This window comes from Psammomys obesus, unplaced genomic scaffold (assembly GCF_907164565.1).
Source record: "Psammomys obesus unplaced genomic scaffold, mPsaObe1.curated_primary_1811, whole genome shotgun sequence".
In the NCBI taxonomy this organism is placed as follows: domain Eukaryota; kingdom Metazoa; phylum Chordata; class Mammalia; order Rodentia; family Muridae; genus Psammomys; species Psammomys obesus.
In genome coordinates, this window is record NW_026594143.1 from 2,137,304 (window position 1) to 2,142,764 (window position 5,461).

Genomic DNA, 5,461 nt, shown 5'->3' on the forward strand with positions numbered 1-5,461 from the left:
GGGGGTAGGGATGGGGTGATGGGGGAGTGGTTGGTTTTTGGTTTTTCGTAACAGGGTTTCTCTGTGTAACCTTGGCTGTCCTGGGCTTGCCTGGTAGACCAGGCTGGCCTCAAACTCACAGAAATCTGCCTGCTTCTGCTTCCCCAAATACTGGGATTACAGGCATGTGCCACCAAACCCAGCTTGTCACTTGAGGTTTTGATCTTAGCCATTCTGATTGGGTGTAAGATGGAATATCAGAGTTGTTTTGATTTGCATTTCCCTGATTGCCTGATGACCAAGGACGTTGAACATTTTTTTATTTTAATTTTTATTTATTCATTCTACGTCCCAGTTATAGCCCCCCCCTCTACTCTTTTTCTGGCCCCACCCTCCCTCCCTGTTTCCCATATCTCCCCTCCCCTACTCCTCAGAGAAGGGTACCTCCCTTACCCACCCACCCCAGCATATCAAGTTGCATCAGGACTGAGCACATCTTCTTCCCCTAGGCCTGGCGCCAGGGGAAAGTGATCAAGAAGCAGGTTAACAGAGTCCATGTCAGAGTCATCCCCCATCCCCCTTTAGGAAACCCATATAATGGCCGAACTGTCCATCAGCTACACTTGTGTAGGGGGCCTAGGTCCAGTCCATGCATAATCCTTGGTTGGTGCTTCAGTCTCCACAGGCCCCCCTGGGCCCTGGTTAGTTGGCTCTGCTGGTCTTCTTGTGGAGCTCCTGTCACCTCTCTGGGTCCATCTATCCTTCCCCCCATTCTTCCACATGATTCCCTACTCTCCACCCAGTGTTTGGTTGTGAGTCTCTGCATCTGTTTCCATCACTTCTCAGCCATTAGAAATTCCTGTTGAGATCTCTTCATTTACCTCTGTACCCCATTTTTTAATTGGGTTATTTTGTTTGTTAGTGTTTAAGTTTTTGAGTGCTTTGTGTATTTTGGATATGAGCCCTTTGTCAGGTGTAGGATTGGTGAAGATCTTTTCCCAATCTGTAGACTGCCATTTCATTCTATTGACTATATCCTTTGCCTTACAGAAGCTTTTCAGTCTTTATTGATCTTTTAATTATGTAGTGTGCACAATTAAAATATGCAGTGTGCATAGTCATTTCTCAGTGGGAAGACATTATTTCTATTACTCTATAAAAATACTGTTAATAAATCTTTGTTTGTATTTGAGGTGATAATTCTCATGTTGAGTTCTACAACTTGATGTGTTTCTGGAGTTGCTGGGTTACAGCAGCCAGGTCCTGGCAGCCCTAACAAGATAAGCTTGGCCATCATCAGTAAGCCAATTAGAGACAGGTAACAGTCAGGAGAAGAAAAAGGAGATTTCAGAGTGGCCACATTAGAAAGAGGAACACCTAAAGAGGTCTAGCTATCTCTTTTTGGGGGAGATCCTGACATCTGGTGTAGGCTTCAGAAGAGGGCTAGACTTCTGTATGACTAAGCAGTCTTGGTTCAAGATGTGATCCTACTCATCACTGACACATCACTGTCAGCTGTGCAAGGTTAGCTATGTATACTGTCAGCAGTGTGTGAAATCACTTTCCAGGAGACAAGCTCCCCCTCTGGCTGGCACCTGGGCCCAGCCTTTTCCTTCCCAGCATGAAATTATTGGGTTAAAATTCCTGTTTCTTAGGGCCCATTGTCTCAATAGTCTGATAGCCTGAGGCAAGGGCACAAGTGTTTCTCTATAGAATATCTTGGATACATTTTGCTAAATTCCTTTGAGAACGTTTATCAAGTGCCTGCATTACTCTACCCCAATGTTATTGCTAGAGTTTAAGACACTATTAACTTGAAATGAGTACTTTGTGGTCAGGACTATAAATTCAACATTTGGTTAGCGCTGTAAGGCTCTGGGTTCAGTCCCCAGCTCAGCAAAAATTATAACCAAAAGAGTAATGACAAAAAAAGAAAATACCCGCATAAGTAAATATTTAAAAGGTGTTGACAAAAAAGCTCCCAGAAACTACACATTTTGGGGGCAGAACACAGTCACATACTCTATTCCCTGCCCTAGGTAACCTCAGCTCTGAAGTTGTCTAGCCTCCTTATTATCTTTGTGTACATCAGTTGAATAGGCAATTTACATTTTAGTCACAATCTGGCATGTTGCACACCTGTAATCCCACCATTTAGAAGATAGAGTCAGGAGGATCAGGAATTTAAGGTAGCCTCATGTTGGAGGTCAGCCTGGACTACTTGAGATCCTGTTTCACAAAAAAATACTAAATTTGAGTCACTTGTTTATTTTATTTTATTTTATTTTTTTTTATATTGTGATACCTTGCATTTGAGCCATCCCCCTACACTAAGACTACAGACTGGTACAGAGCGCATATCCTTTTTTTCTCGTAAACAGCAAATCTCCTAACTGACTGTATATTCTGATACTTCCTTGTCTAAGTGCCCTGGCAGGATTGAAGATATTTTAAAGAGACACACATTTCCCCTCTAAGCTATCTGCTGAACAATGGACCTCAAGGAATTGGGATGTCCCCAGCAATCTCATTCGGGGTCTGGGAGTGCGGGTGGGGGCTAAAATACCAAAGCCCTGTGCCAGCCGGAGGAAGAACTTGTCTCCTGAACAGAGATTTCACACAGTTCTGACAACTTGTCACACTACCTTGTAAGGGACTAGAGCCTAAAATATGATGATGGCTGGGAACACATCTTGACCAAAACAGCCTAATTATGCATGCTTTTTGCTCTCTGTGCTCTGGGCAGATCACTGGAGTTCTGGGCTCCTCTGGCCACAATGGCTGCAGGAAATTAATCTTTCCACCCACTCTTTACTGTTACTTTGTTTATTGAGGACAGGTGGTCTGCTGGGGCCTAGGCTCTGTAGTTAACACTTGCAACCAGAAATTTGTAGGCTTTGATTCTTAGATACTTATACTTAAATCTTAAATGATTTTGTAACAAATCAAAAGCTTCGGAGTCATGACTTTAGAAATAAAGGGTTCCCCATGCACCTCCAAATCTGAAAGGATGATGTAACAAGATAGCACAGCCTACAGTGCCATTAGGAATTACATACGGGAAAAAAACATGACGAGCTTACTATTTGAGAAAATTAGCTTTAAAAAAACTCACCTAAAATAGAAGTACTCAATTAAGCTGGACGTGGTGGTCCATGCCTGTAATGCCCGGAGGCAGAGGTAATTGGATCTCTGTGAATTTGAGTCCAGCTTGGTCTATAGAGCCAGTACAAGACAGCCAAGACTACACAGAGAAACCCTGTCTCAAAAACAAAACAAACAAACAAAAAAGGACTCAAATATCTGTGGAGTGTAGTATTTTCTTTTGGGGTAGGGTGTTTTTTTTTAGGGTTTATTTTTGTTTGTTTATTTGTTTGTTTGTTTTTGAGACAGGTTTTGTCTTTAGCCTTGGCTGTCCTGGAAATCACTTTGTAAGCCAGGCTGGCCTGGAACTCAGAGATCCATCTGCCTCTGATTCCCAATTGCTGGGATTAAAGGTGTGTGCTACTACCATCCCATCTGGCTGAGTTTAGAAGTTTTCAGTGCTGTTGTAACTCCATACTGTTTAAGTAGGACACAGTATGGCACTTATAAGTCTTAAGAGTGAAAATTTCTCTTCAGATAATCTCTTTATTCAAAGACTTGTCAGTGTTGTAGCCCTAAGCTTGGAGGTTACTTTTGGGTGTCTGGTGCTCTTCAGGATGACAAAATTTACTAATTCTCATGATTTATTATTATTATTTTTGTTTGTCTGGGATACTAAGTAGAAAGGAAAGCTTAGAGATCATGTAGACCAACGGATTTTAAATTCTAAATGAAAGAAACTCCTGGAGTAAGGAAAAGTGTGGTATATGGAGGAACAACCAGCAGAAGCAGGGCCTTTCTTATTACCCCCCTTGCCTGAATGCTGAGTTCTCTGGCTTCCGGTTCTTACAGTTGAGGAAACAGCATGTCCAAGAAATAAAGGGACTGTACTTCAGGGAAATAGTGGAGCTCAGATGGAAACAAAGTTCTCTTAGGCCCTGATCCAAGGCCTGCCTACCTGGAGACCCCATGAAAAGTAAAGATCTGTGTATGTCTCTCTCTTAAAAAAAACTTTCTTCCAGCTCCCATTTATTTATTAAATCAGTTTATAGCATGATCCCAGCCTCTTCACTCCTCTCCTCCCAGTTCCCCCTCACACACCCCTTTTCCTCCTCTCCCCTCTTTTTTTCAGAGAAGGGGGACCTCTAAGGTATGCTAACTCACCTTGGCACTGCAAGTCACAGCAGGTCTAAGTGCATTCTGTCCTACTGAGGCAGCCCAGTTAGGGTAATAGTATCCAGAGACAGACAACAGACTCAGAGACAGCCCCTACTCCCATTGTTAAGGACCCACATGGTGATGAAGCTGCGCATCTGCTACACATGTGTAGGGGGTCTAGGTCCAGCCCCTGCAATGCTCTTTGGTTGGTGCTTCAGTCTCTGTGAGCCCCCATGGGTCCAGGTTAGCTGACTCTATATGTCTTTTTGTGGTGTCCTTGGTCCCTTCAGCTCCCTGTATCCTTCCTCCCACTCTTCCACAGAACTCCCTAGCTCAGCCTATGGTTTGGCTCCGGGACTCTGCCTCTGAGGAAGCCTCTCACAAGACAGGTGTGCTAAGCTCCTGTGCATAAGCACAGTATTAACAGTGACAGGGATTGGCTCTCTCCAACGGGAAGTCAGTGGTTCACCATTCTCTCAATCTCTGTTTTACCTTTATCCCTACACTTCTTGTAGGCAAAACAAATTTTGGGTGGATGGTTTTATGGGTGGGTTGGTGTCCCCCTCCCTTCACTGGGAGTCCCCACCTGGCTACAGTAGGTGGTGACTTCAGGCTCCTTAACTCCTGCTGCTAGGGGTCTCAGCTATGATCACCTCCATTGATTCCTGGGAGCCTCCCCTGTTCCAGAGATGCCCCCCACCCCGACTGATTTCCGTTCTCTCTCCTGGTTCCCTCCCTCCCTCCCTCCACACACCTGATCTCTTACCCTCCCCAGGCCTCTCCCACACAATTCTATATGTGTCGTTTTATGGCAAACCTATCATTAAAAAGGTGGTGTACAGTTCCCTTAAAAATGAAATCTGTTTTTGTTATGAAATGATTTTTTACAGTTAGGTTAGAACTTAAATAATTAATGAGGCTTTTGCAATATTTCTTGTCTTTGCCTCTATGAGCTCACATACAGTGAAGGTGTCTATCCGTTATTGGATCTATAGGCACTGTCATCCCTGATGCTCAGGTGTGGCCACGGGTGGAGAAGGCCCCAGAGGATGAGTTTTCCAGTGGCAGCTTGCTTAGTGTCACGGACACTGCTGAGAGCAGTTAGTTTCAGATAAATGAAGGCCGAGAGAATAGTGAGTGCGTCAGAAATGGGTTCGAGGCTGGGGTGAGTGGGAGGAGCGTGTCCTTTTCTGCGTCTAGAGCGTGAGACACAGGGGGCTGTCGGGAACAGGGTCTGGAC